The sequence below is a fragment of the Vipera ursinii genome, assembly GCF_947247035.1.
Source record: "Vipera ursinii genome assembly, chromosome: 3".
Lineage (NCBI taxonomy): Eukaryota > Metazoa > Chordata > Lepidosauria > Squamata > Viperidae > Vipera > Vipera ursinii.
Window position 1 is genome coordinate 48,577,346 of NC_139516.1, and position 14,133 is coordinate 48,591,478.

General features: G+C 38.0%; 1 protein-coding gene across 1 annotated transcript in view; it reads left to right on the plus strand.

Moving 5' to 3' along the window:
* Positions 1-8,122: 8,122 nt before the first annotated feature.
* The window catches only part of SPDEF (SAM pointed domain containing ETS transcription factor), a gene marked incomplete at its 5' end in the record, with an annotated part of 28,014 nt that continues 22,003 nt past the window's right edge, over positions 8,123-14,133 (plus strand). Inside the window, one exon of the mRNA XM_083361069.1 lies at positions 8,123-8,513. The remainder of the gene's footprint in view (positions 8,514-14,133) is intronic.

Here is a 14,133-nt window from a genome sequence, read left to right on the forward strand (position 1 = left end):
TTCTTTGCATTGTTCATTTAAGAAGGCATTCTTATCTCTTCTAGCTATTCTTTGAAATTCTGCATTTAATTGGGCATATCTTTCTTTTTCTCCCTTGCCTTTCGCTTCCCTCCTTTCCTCAGCTATTTGCAAAGCTTCCTCAGACAGCCATTTTGCTTTCTTGCATTTCTTTTTCTTTGGGATGGTTTTGGTTGCTACCTGTTGTACAATGTTGCGAACCTCTGTCCATAGTTCTTCAGGCACTCTGTCTATCAGATCTAATTCCTTAAATCTATTTGTCACCTCTACTGTATATTCAACAGGGATATGATTTAATTCATACCTGAGTGGCCTGACGCTTTTCCCTACTTTCTTTAATTTAAGCCTAAACTTTGCAACAAGAAGCTCATGGTCTGAGCCACAGTCAGCTCCTGGTCTTGTTTTTACTGACTGTATAGAGCTTCTCCATCTTTGGCTGCAGAGCATATAGTCAATCTGATTTCTGTGTTGACCATCTGGTGATGTCCATGTGTAAAGCCGTCTCTTGGGTTGTTGGAAAAGAGTGTTTGCTATGACCATCGTATTCTCTTGACAAAATTCTATCAGCCTGTGCCCTGCTTCATTTTATACTCCAAGGCTAAACTTGCCTGTTATTCCGGTTATCTTTTGGCTTCCTACTTTAGCATTCCAATCCCCCATGATGATAAGGACATCATTTTTGGGTGTCAGTTCTATAAGGTGCTGTAGGGCTTCATAGAACCGGTCAATTTCATCCTCTTCAGCACTGGTGGTTGGGGCATAGACTTAGACTACTGTGATATTGAATGGTTTGCCTTGGATTCGAACTGAGATCATTCTGTCATTTTGAGGATTGTATCCCAGTATTGCTTTTCCTACTCTTTTATTGACTATGAAGGCTACTCCATTTCTTCTGAGGGATTCTTGCCCACAGTAGTATACCTGATGGTCATCTGAATTAAATTCACCCATTCCTGTCCATTTTAGTTCGCTGTTACCTAAGATGTCGATGTTTAGTCTTGTCATCTCTTGTTTGACCACGTCCAGCTTTCCTTGATTCATGGATCTTACATTCCAGGTTCCTATGGTGAAAAAATCTTTACAGCATCGGACTTTCCTTTCACCACCAGACATATCCACAGCTGAGCGTCCTTTCGGCATTGGCCCAGTCGCTTCATTCTTTCTGGTGCTACTAGTACTGGCCCTCTGCTCTTCCCCAGTAGCATATTGGACACCTTCCGACCTGAGGGGCTCATCTTCCAGCGTCATATCGTTTTGCCTTTTGGTACTGTCCATAGGGTTTTCATGGCAAAGATACCGGAGTGGTTTGCCATTTCCTTCTCCAGTGGATCACGTTTTGTCAGAACTCTGCTATGACCTTTCCGTCTTGGGTGGCCCTGCACGGCATAGCTCATAGCTTCATTGAGTTACGCAAGCCCCTTCGCCACGACAAAGCAGTAATCCATGAAGGGGATTAGAGGGTTAAGAGGACATAAATATATGTCTTGAGTTTAAGATGGAGCACTGAGAATGAAAAGAGAAAAATAGTATAAGAATAGTCTCTTTATTTTTGCTTTTGTTTAATCTGGGGTGTGGTGGGGGACAAGCATATGAAGTTGCCACAAATAATTAGATCACCAAACATTTTAGCTGAGGGGGTTGTAAAACGTTTTTTCCCCAGTCCCTTGGTGATGCCAAATACCCAAACTGTGAGATTCCATATAAATGGCAATTTAGCCTCTGCTATAAAAATAATGAGCATGCCATCTTCAAAGGCAATCTGCACCAGTAACAAAAAAACTCAAGTTGTTTAGACATTCTTTTGAATACTTTCCACTTAATTTGAGAGTGTATTTATTAAGTTATCTATGTTCATTAAAGGGTAAAGGAACAATCTGTAATTTCTTATTTATGAATTTAGGAACCAGTTTGGGACTACCACTGCTGATATGGGCAGAGTCCTTCTGATGATGGTTCCTGGGTGTTGTTCCAGCAGGAGTCATAAGCCCAGGAGGTTCCCAAAGTTTAGATCTGCTCCTTCAAGGAGAAGATAATCCCATCTAGAGTTATCATTGAGATCTGAACCAACATGTTTTTGGACAAATGGCAATTATATTTTTCTAGGATTAAGCTCCAGTTTGTGTTTATCCACCCAGACCCAGTAGTGGGATTCAGCCGGTTTGCACCAGTTTGGTAGAACTGGTAGCTAATTTTTTGTTGACTTCAGCAAACCAGATGATGCTCTAGCCCTTTTTCACGTGGCCCAGAATGGACTGCTGGAAGTGTATGGATGCCACTTCAGGAAGTCCATTCTGACCCGGGGAGGCATCTCACGCCCAGAACAGCCCACCAGAAGTGGTTGTTCAGATATTTGAATCCCACCACTGCCAAGACCCTCATAGCCTCTAGACACTGAGTTAGCATTCCCACAATATCTCTAATCTGGTGGTGCTGGAAATTTGGGTATTACCAGTAAGCTGATGATACCTTCAACCTAAATCAACAGATGACCTTTCCCAACAGCCTTATATAGATATTAAATAGTAGCAGGAGGAAGGCCAAACCATATAGCACCCCATGTTGGAATAACCACAGATTCATCACTCCTTCTTTCCTCCTTCTCACTAAACCAGTCCAACAATATATGAACAGGACCATTGTAAAAACAATACCAAACTCCCCCAGCAAGATATCAGGAGGTCTAAGAGGGCCAAGGGAAGCACACTCTCACCATTTAGACCAAAATGAAAGTCCTCCACCAGAGCAACGAATGCAGTTACCCTACCGTGCCTGAATCTCAATATTAGCTAGAAGGGACCTAGGTAAAACTCCCCCAGGAGTTTCTGTAATTGAAATGTTACCATTTTCTCAGAAACTTTCCCAATAAAAGGAAGGTGGGAGACAGGGTAGTACTTGTCTAGTATAGCTGGATCAAGAGATGACTTCTTCAAGAGAAGGCCTACTCCTTTTTCTTTCAGAGCCAAGGGCATTTTCCTATCTTCTTTTTTAATCTGAAAGAAGCATTTACTCATTAATGCAACCATTCATACTGCCACCATTGCCCAAGACATCTTTTCACTCTCATTTATTGGAGTTCCTTAAACCAAAGAGCACTCTGTGATCATCATCAGCTGAGAAGAAGCTGTTTGGAAGCAATCTAGCCCACAGCAATCTAATTCCAGGGGCCGACCAGATATGTGGTGGAACTAATATAAAACTAAATCTATATTATTTAGATTTAGATCCATAATCATGATTTAACCATGCAAAATCAAGAATAAAAGGTTTGTGTCTTGCATTCTCTTTTTGGTACAGTGTGAATAGAAGCCATATTTAATGACAAAGAAAGAAAATAAAAATAAAGTGAAAGAACTGAGGGCAGAGATAAGTTTACATTGGCGTGGACAAATGCTGAAACAAAGGTTGTCAATAATCTAAATAAGATGCAATTATCTTCAGTGAGACAGCCAGTTGATTAAAGGGATGAGAGAACTGACACACTGGTATAAACTGAAAGAGAATAATAATAATATAACATTTAGGTTCGTATCTGGCTATGAAAATGAAAATATCATGGTTTTTGTTATACAGTTTTTGCTGTACAGTAAACTAACAAGTTCACAAGTTCCTTTTTGGTGAAAGGGACAACCCAGAATGGGTGGGCAGATAGAAGTGGGCTAATTTAATTGGTATGGTTAAGGCAAATTGCCTTAGTCTTTTAAGCAGGCAGGTGGGATTCATGTAGATAGAAGACATGTTTTACTATTTGTGAAGTTACTTGCATGATCAATAGGTATGCTATTAGTATAGACAGGATAATGGGGGAAAAACCCAATTGCAGTGCATGAAGAAAAGTTGTTCTCTGGTAAATATAATTGGAAGAAGAATCTGCTTCTTTCAAACACCGAGTTAGTGAAAAATTCCCTGGCTTTAGCATGTTGAAGTCTGCTAGTCTCTAACCTCCTGCCATATGTCTAAAAGCCTGGCTAAGATTAAAACAACACTTCTCAAAATGAGAAAAGAAAAAAGCCACCTGCAAATTAGAAAAATGGTTCTACTGGATAAGATAACATTGATGAATTTTAAAAGGCTCCTTTAAGTTATTGATAACACGGAATGTACATAAAGTGCTTATGCCAATGGTGGTGAAACTCTAATGTGTAGGCATCCTTTATGCTTAGTAGCAAAACAGTCTTTTGATTGTATGCTTATCAATGTGGTGGGTTTTCATTGCAAAGATTACTAGTGAAGAAAGTGAGGAACTTTTCCCCTAAATCAACCATGACCTGACCTATTGATGGGAAAGGAGTGTTTCTGTTCTGAATGTTGGTCTCCTAAGTCCTGCTTTAATGTTCCAAGACAAACAATGGCCATTTCCTCTATGATAAACAATCAGCTTTTAATTAGTGGCACACTGGCATTTTCCATGGAAGTCAGATACCTACCTTATGGCTGTAAAAGATGCATCTCTGCTTGATGTTTGGAAGAGTAAGTGTAAACACAAGAAGTGCATTATTATGTAGTTATGGATTAGTTTTTCAGATGTGCCTGGGAAGGGGTGTGACTGAAAGGGTACAAAAACTGACAATGAGTAGAAACTGGAAAGTGCAGTGCATCTTTTAACAAGGCAGGAGCATGATTTCTGCTGTTTAGCAAAGCACTAAGAAATGTATGCATGAAAAGATATTGTAGAGTTTTTAATTTAGTGCAGGGATCTTCAAACTTGGCCCTTTTATGACTTGTGGACTTCAACTCCCAGAATTCCTCAGCCAGCGTGCCTGGCTGAAGAATTCTGGGAGTTGAAGTCCACAAGTCATAAAAGGGCCAAGTTTGAAGACCCCTGATTTAGTGAATAAGACATGTTTGCTTGAATATGGTGTAGAACAGGCAGGGCTTTTTTTGTCATAGAACGCTCAGAACGGAGTTCCGGCACCTTTTTTGGATGGAACCTTGTAGGGTAGGCAAGGCGGGTTGTATGACATGTGTGAGTTCCGGCACCTTTTCCTTTTACAAAAAAAGCACTGAGAACAGGTATGTCAAACTCACAATGTCACGTGACGTTGGGACTTTTTCCACATTGCCGGCAATGGAGTGAGTGCGGTTTTGGCGTGACGCAGTTTGACATGCCTGGTGTTAGAAGGTTGGCTGTATAAATTTTGTGTCAAGATAGTTGAATTTCAGCAGTACAATTTCAGGTAGCTTTCCAAGACTAATGAGAGTTAAGGTTGAGAATGGCATCAGTTTCTCTTATAGGAGTTTTCTACACTTGTTGCCACCCTTAATCTGTCAGTGCTAAATATGTGCTCTCCCCAAATTCAGTGACCTTTATCATCCAACTTTTTCCAGCACTTCTCCCTCTGGTATGAGCCAGCAGTGTGCTGCAGCTGCCAAAAAAGCCAACAACGCTAAGCTGCACTAACAGAGGGATAGAATCAAGATCACGTGAAGTGTTAATACCACTTTACAATGCCCTGGTAAGGCCACATTTGGAATACTGCATCCAGTTTTGGTCACCACGATGTAAAAAAGATGTTGAGACTCTCGAAAGAGTACAGAGAAGAGCAACAAAGATGATCAGGGTACTGTAGGCTAAAACATATAAAGAACTGTTGCTGGAATTGGGTATGTCTATTTTAATGAAGAGAAGGAGTAGGGGTGACATGACAGCAATATTCCAATATCTCAGGGGTTGCCACAAAGAAGAGGAAGTCAGGCTATTCTCCAAAGTGCCTGAAGGCAGGACAAGAAGCAACAGATGGAAACTAGTCAAGGAGAGAAGCAACCTAGAACTAAGGAGAAACTTCCTGACAGTTAGAACAATCTGCCTCCAGAAGCAGTGAATGCTCCAACACTGGAAGTTTTTAAGAAGAGACTGGACAGCTATTTGTCTGAAATGGTATATGGTTTCCTGCCTGAGTGGGGGGGTTGGACTAGATGACCTCCAAGGTCCCTTCCAACTTTATTATTATTATTAAATGTCATTAAAATTTATAGCAACTTTTTTGATAAGGGAGAAATAAAACATTCTAATATATAATATATTCAATTCCAGATATGATAGACAAGGTAGATAAATCTTCATGCTAGTACTTTGCAGTAAGAGAGAAGGTGACCACTAGATTTGTGTCAGTCCTTTGAGGAAGTCCAGGTCAAGAAACAGATTCCCAAAGTTTGGGTTGGAACTATATTGACAGAAGCTACAGTAACAGATACTTGAAAGCTGTATTTTCCCTCCTCTCGTGGTCACATGACTGCACTTTGAGTGCTCAGCAAAAAGACTGCATTTATGGCCATCTGGAGTGTCCTGCGGTCATGTGACCATATTTTAGAACAGTTTTGCCAAAAACTGACATTTACTTCTGATTTTTGGCAAAACCTTGCCCATAGCAAGCTGTTGGTTCGCTTAATGGTTGCAATGTTTGCTTAATGACCATAGATTCACTTAATGACTGGTGATTTGCTTAATGACTTTCACAAAAAGGTCATAAAATTGGGAGTTTGACTAGATGACCTCCAAGGTCCCTTCCAACATCATCATCATCATCATCATCATCATCATCATCATTATTATTATTATTATTATTATTATTATTATTATTATTATTACTGTTGTTGTTGTGGCTTTTGGCCTTTGGCCTTTCAGACGCTATCCTTCTCTGCACTAAAAGAAATAAAATGACAGTGAACTTACTTAACTGGAAATACTGAATACATTACTCTCTTTATAAACGTTTGCAAGTTGCATGTCGCTTGTATAAGCAAACCATTCAATGTTTGCATTTGGACAGATCCTTTGTTTTTTCTTTCATAACCAAAAATGTATTCTTCCTAGTTATTTGACACTTCTGATTTTTCTGACAAAATGCTATTGGTCTACCAATAATACAAATTTAAAGAGTCAAATGGTGGTATTTGGACCTCATACTTATTGAGTGTGCTTGTATGTGTGGGTGTTTGTATACATACATATATACATATATAATATACATTTTATATATATAAAATCATATTATATAAAATCATAGAGATATTTGTATACATATAAGCTTTGTTATAACTAAGCTGACTTGTGAGTGATTTTAATAGAACATGTATTCAACTAAATTTGACTGATATGTTTCATGGTTTATTATATCAAGAGTTCTGACTACTAGTCACATGTCTCTGTGCAAGTAGTTTATTCAAACATTTAAGGCTGTATAATGAGACTATAGTGCAATAAGCGGGAAAGATCTCCTCTTCCCCAATTGAGAAATATGTTCCTTACACAAAGTTGACCAATCAGTGCCCAATGGCCATTGAATTCTGTGTTACTCAATGGGTGTTACACAATCCATCCATACTTCATGACTGGCTCACGCTCTTTTTTTTCTGTTCCTTTCATGCTCAACCTTATGGCTGACATTGCTCTTATGAAAACCTTCACAAGTGTGTTTGGGTGTTTCTGTGGGTGTATTCATATGCAATAATAGTATGTTTACTGCTGAGGATACTATAAACAGCAAATTGATAAATCAATGGAGCCACCCAGAACGGCAAGTAAAAAAGATATTTATTAATGAATAGCTGCAGATTTCAGGAATATTCTTTATTCAGCAATGGTCTTTCTGCATCCTGCTGGTTTGTCATTGTCTGGTGGCGCACACAGAGGAAGGAAAGCAGTGCATGAGAACCTCCAATCTTGTAGAAAAGAACCTCAGCCTTGCAGCTCTAGTTAGGGCTGATCAGAGTTGGACTTCCACAACTGGAGGCTCCTGTACACATTGCCGATTTGATTTAAAGGGAAGTGATTCCCATGCTGGTCCAGAAAAACATTATTAGCTTTTTTTCTCCCTTTGTGGCAGTCTTGAACACAAAGTGGCATTACTCTAGCTGTACATTGAAGCATGCAAGAGATAAAGAAAAGGGTGGGGAGAGCTGGAGGGAAGGGGGTCAGTTGTCAGGGCATGAAAAATTATTTGGCTTATATGTAGAACTATCACATATTAAAGGGTTAACTGTAGGCTGGGATATTTAAACACTTCTTACTAGGTACGCACAAGCTTGTTTGTTTAGGTAAATAAATAAGGAAGGAATTAGATATAATGGGGAAAGAAGAGTTTTCCTGAACACTGTATTCCTTGTATTCAGCTACAGCTCTAGCCTTGGTGCATAACTTTTTTAAAAGATGCTGATTAGATGAATGCATTTCTTCTTATATTCATTCTCCATTGCAGTTTCTCTGCCTGCCTGCATTCCATAGTGTGTGGCAAGTACTTATGAGGGTATCTTTCCTTTGCAGGTTTGATACGTCTTTGAGCATTTTACTTCTTGCATACAATACTTGGGTTCAGATGCAGGGATAAAGCAAAGTTTTAGCTTTTTTAAGCACCTTAATCAACTTCCTTGGCTACTGCAATCTCTTTTCTTTGGCCACTTCATGCTCAGTGAAGGCACTTAAGTTTGGCTGGAGCATTTGCCTCACTATTGGATTGATGCTGCTGCTGGTAATTGGTACTTCTCTGGACATCTAAAGGGTAAGTGTGGATGTTTGTAATTGATAGATTTAAGAAGCAGAAGCAAATTCCAGTGTCTTCTCCCTGCAAAGTCTTAATGGAGAATGGTAAATATTTTAAGACTTGTTGGCCAGTTCTTATGAGTTCAAAATTTTAACTGACACTGAGCACCAGCTAGCTGAGTGCCCCCCCGCCCGTTCTTTGAAATTATAGAACAATTCATTGAAGTAACCCTGGAATATTCAACAACCTTTTAAAGTTGAATGGATAATCCCTGTCTTACTGCTTTGCTGACGTGGTATAGCTAGGCACAAATCTGTAGTTCAGTAGCGCCTATTCAGCTAGTGCTAATTCAGTACTGACGTGCCATTACATTGTGGGATCGTGTGTGTTGCATTAATATGCAGATCCAATAATATACCGTTTGAGGTAGCTGCTTTATATATTACAGAAGTTATATTGAAACAGGCTCCTCCTTTGTCCATTGTTTCTCCTTAGGCAGGAATAGTTTTGTTACTTCTTTCCATGCTAGACTACTAGAGAATGATAGCTGTGATTCAAATTCAAAGGCTGGGGTACATTAGCTCCCTGTAGATTGTACTAACTATACTGATCTCAGGATGTCATCCTACTATGATGGGAACCAGTTGTGGTGCCATGTGGCTTGAGAGGAATAGATATGCTGTATTAGCACATAAAAAACTGCTTCCCCCTTAATGGACATCTACTTGTAATAACTAAGCACATAAATAGTGATTGCTAGAAGATGGAAGATAGCCACTAAAATTGCATTTTGCAATATATTTTTCTCCCCACTCCTCATGTGAGTGACCTCTCATTTCCCACCCTCAAACCACAAGCAAGTTGGCATCATGTTTGATTTTCTCTCTCTCTCTCTCTCTCTCTCTGTGGTTATGCTTGGTTAGTGAAACACAAATGACAGCTCACCTGCCAAATCCTTCACAACCATTTCTCATGGGTCCAGGATCCTTGTGGGGCAAGAGGCTTCCCAGGAGAGGGAAAAAGGGTTTTTAAATAGGGGCTTCTCAGCAATTTGAGGAGAACATCAAGCTCTGCTGCCCATCTGGGGCATGCACAGGTTTATGTTCAGTTGACACTTCAACCACTCCCCATACTCTTTTTGTCTCAGAGGTAATCATTAGAGTGCTGGTGGAGAGAGGGCAATCTGACCTTGGGACATAGAGACTTGTGTATGCAAAGGCATATGAACATCAAAGCCAACTCAAAACAAGGGATGCCATCATCCATGCATCTCAGCAAAAATCCAGGTGAATTTCTGGATGTTGGTTGCCACTTTCTCTGATCTAGAGATAGGACTGAAGATCTAAGGCAACATGAACATTTCTTCAAACACATGGTGACAATTTCTGGAAAATGAACATAGAGAACTTCTTTGGTGGGAGATTGGGCAATCAACTGAGAATTGAGAATGAAATCCTGGGGAGACATAAAGGTGAGAATATGTAAAGGAATGGTCCCAGGAATGGTTTCTTGCCATACACCTCTAATGACATAATTAAGAAAAGTATGTTGGCTTTTTTATCAACAACATTTTGGTTACTTGTTAGGTCTACTTCTTAGACTTTATATTGGGTATAAAATATAATCATTGCCATTAAAAATACTGTGCTTGCAAAATATTTTGGTCTTTGATTATGTGAAAATTTCAAAGATCAAAGCCTGAATCAGTTTTCAAAGTGAGCATATTGGATAATGTTGAGCAAGTACCAATACACCACCAGTAAAACGGGCATATGGACACATTCTAGGTAGTTGTGAGAATATCAGTCAAGTGTTCTGCCCAAAGCTATTCCTCCTTGTATCTTAGCAATGACTACAATAAGCAATACCAATAAATAACAGCTGGGACAAGGGGAATATAAAAATGAATCAGTGAATGATTCAGTGTGTCATCCTATTCATGGCTATTCTTGTAAATACTGTAGGATGAATCTTCCTTTAATTTATCTAGAATAATACATTGTTTTAAGGATACCATTTGTTTTTTCATGTAATTCTGGGCATAATGTATTTAATAATAATAATAAGCTGCATTGTGAACAATATAATATAGAATCAATATAAGATTGAGTGCTTTGGTATTAGTAACATTCTATAGTTACAATGTAATTTCTTCAGGCAGAGCAAAAAACCTTAGCAATATGATGAGATGATTTTTCACCCATTGGGTTGCAGATATTTTAGCTGAGTTTAAAAAAAACCAAAATTATTTAATACTTGGGGCTTGTGAGTATCTAACAATTTGGAATCAATCCTATCCTCGTACAAAAATCCTTTCCTCAGTTTTCCTCCTACAAGTGGAGACAATACTGCCACCTCTCTGAGATATCTGGACTTCCTGCTTTGGGGAGATGCTACAGGTTCTTAGAGTTGTTTCTTAAATATTTTGTGGGGAATTGCAAACAATTTACAAATGAAATAATGATGAAGAGGCTACAGTGCCATCAATATTAAATCTATTAATGTCTTGAATTATGATGGGTTAATGATGGGTTAACGATGAGTCTGAAGTAAAGTGCACCTCACTTCTGAAGAGAAGCAATCAGATGTGAATATTTAAAAAATACTTTAGCTTAGTTCCGTTTCAAAAGTTCACATCTTACTTTTCTTATCAGCATTTTCTTAAGCATAATGTAAATTAACACAGTTGTGAATAATTATATTTCTGGACCTCTAATTATAAACGTAATTGAGCAAGTTTGCTTTGAATAGATGTGGATCAGAACCAGGGACAGTTCTCAAAGACTTAGCATGTCTTTTTGCCTTTGATACCTTGTGAAGGAGAACTTGCATCCTACATTATGTCAACAAAATGAACATTCTAATCTTAGAGAGGTTCATATGTTGGTTGAGCTCTTCAAGATATGTGAATTCACAATGACAATGAAGTCAAATTACAATGTAATGTAATGTTTAATCTGTGATGGAAACTTGTACATTGGCTATAGTAGGTGCTGAACTTCTACTACAGAGCAATACAAGTATATATGCAAAACTCTTTCTGTATATCTCAAACCTCATACAAAAATCTGACATTTGGAATGTTTGACAGCTGAAATAATGTTCCATTTTAAACTCATACAAAAATCTGGTAGTTGCAATGTTTGACAAATGAAATAATGTTCCATTTTTAACCAAGGTGCAATACCATCCTACAAGCATACAATGCCATCTTTGGAACTTAAAATATTCCCACTTTGCCAGATAAATCAAGGTGGGCACACATTATTATTAAGTCCAAGATGACATATTAGGATCTTTAGATACGTTCTACAGAAACAATATAACTCCTAGAGTTGGGGATGGATGGGTAAAAATGATAAATGATTTTTTTTGCAGTATGGACAATAGACCAGGCTGAAAAATATTTTTCCATTCCAGATCTAGATAAAGTGTAAAGCTCTGAGTAACTCTGAAGAAACTTTATAAAATGTGAGAAGAGAAATAGGATGGACAAAGAGGAAAGGGAAGCTGCACCAGTGAAAGATGTAGGAAAAGCGCTTTTCCATACTTTAAAGCCATAGTAATAGAGAAATATCTTTATATTGCCATGCCAAATATTCTCAACACAAGAAAGGGACCAAGAAGCAATCAGATATTCAAACTGCTTTTTTTTCTTTTTTAGTTCCACTACATTTCCCCCCCCCCCGATATTTGGGATTTCTATTTTTATCTGAGGTACTTATTTTGTTCAGTTTTGTTCTTGTCTTAATTGCACTTAACTGCCTTTCATGGCTTTTTAAAAAGAACTGAACACAACTGGGTACCTGTACATTTCTTTAATTTGGTATCTTTAAAAAAACTTTCTTCTCAATCTGTCTCCTGCTATGGCAAACACAACCTAGTGATATGGATTTAGAATGACCTGTGTTTATGCTGCATTGTTCTTTGTGCCCAGTTTTCATTTAAGATTTAAAAAGGCCAGAAGACCTGCCAGGTGTTACGTCACAGGATCCCTGTGTTTCCTTCTCCTGGGCTTCCACCATTGCTGTCAATCTGCATATGCTTACTTAAGGAGCTGTGCTATTCAGTTCATCCTAAACCAAACTATTTGCTAATGAAAATTAGTAAAGTTTACTTAATAATCCCATTGTTTTTAATGAGAGCAATCTGGGATTCGTGGAAAACAGTAAAAAAAAATTACAAATTGTCTAAGCTAAGGACAGAAAATGACAATTCTATATGATGACTGGACTTAAAATCCATAAAACACTGTTCTGGGTCAAATAACCAGAATTTGATGCTTTTTTGTGGCATCTAAAAAACTTTTAAAAATATGTTTTTTATATTGACTATACATAAAAAGATTTATCGCAACTGAATAATACACAGATATGAAAAGAGAGTTTCTCTTGGAATCTGTCCATGCCAGATATTTGATACATTTTCAGTTCACTGTGGATCAACTGAATGGGATTTTAGGCCAGAGTAGTGAAGTGGAACAAGCAGATCATATTGCCAAGGTGACACTTCAAAAGCACGTTCTGTGTTGGAAAACTATTTGGCAAGATGTCCCAAAGGGGTTACAGTTGAGGGTTATTTTTTCCTATAGATTGTTAAAGATATGGGGTTCTCTTCTCATGACACACTGGACTAATAGCTAGCCAGAAAATAAAGTTAAAACTTAAAAGTTAGTCATGGGTAAGTGGATTGTACAAACAGGGAAGAATCATACAATCAGAACTAATTAACTGTTAAATGTGTAGAGAAACCCTTGAGTGGCACTCCTGAGGTATTGACTTTAGATGAAGGAACCACAAGTATTTCATTTTTTTTAGCTTATATTATTCTGGGGTGAGGAAGCAGATGTACATGTTTGGTACATTAATATGATAGCTTACTAGTGGGTTTTGCTATTTTGTACTGCTTCCTTGCCTCATTTTTCTTTAGTTTGTTTATTTGTAACACAGTACAGCAGTGTTTCTCAACCTCAGCATCTTTAAGATGAGTGGACTTCAACTCCCAGAATTCCCAAGCCAGCATCACTGGCAGAGGAATTCTGGGAGTTGTAGTCCACTCATCTTAAAGTTGCTGAGGTTGGGAACGGTACTATATAGTAAATTTTGTGGGTAACCAAAGAGCAAAGAGACAATGTTATCAGCAAATTCTAACAATGCTTTAAATAATCATATTGCTACTTTCTTCTAGTCTTATCATTATTCAGGTTGTGTAGGTCATTATTGTAAATACCAGATGTTAGGCCAGAGTTTGGGAGCCCTCTTATTAGATTATAATTCCATCACTCCAGACCTTTAATGATATTGGCTGAGATTTACTGGAGTCCAATAATTTTTAGAGGATCACACATTAACTAAACTTATAACTTTAGAGAGACAGGTTAAAATATAACTCTACTTATAATTTCTGTGAAGAATATCAGAAGCCACTTCTCTATATTTTTTTCTTTCTTTTCTATTTTTCTTTTAGCTTTCCCCCTTTTTCTTGCATTTTTGTATTCTCTTTGATTTCTTTCTTTTCCTTTTTCCTTTCTTACATTGGCTTGTGTTAGTTTTTAATCTTTCTTTTAAAAAACTTTATAGACCTCAGCTGAGGAAAACATTAAGCAAAAAGATTCTTCATAGCAGAAAGGGAAAGACTG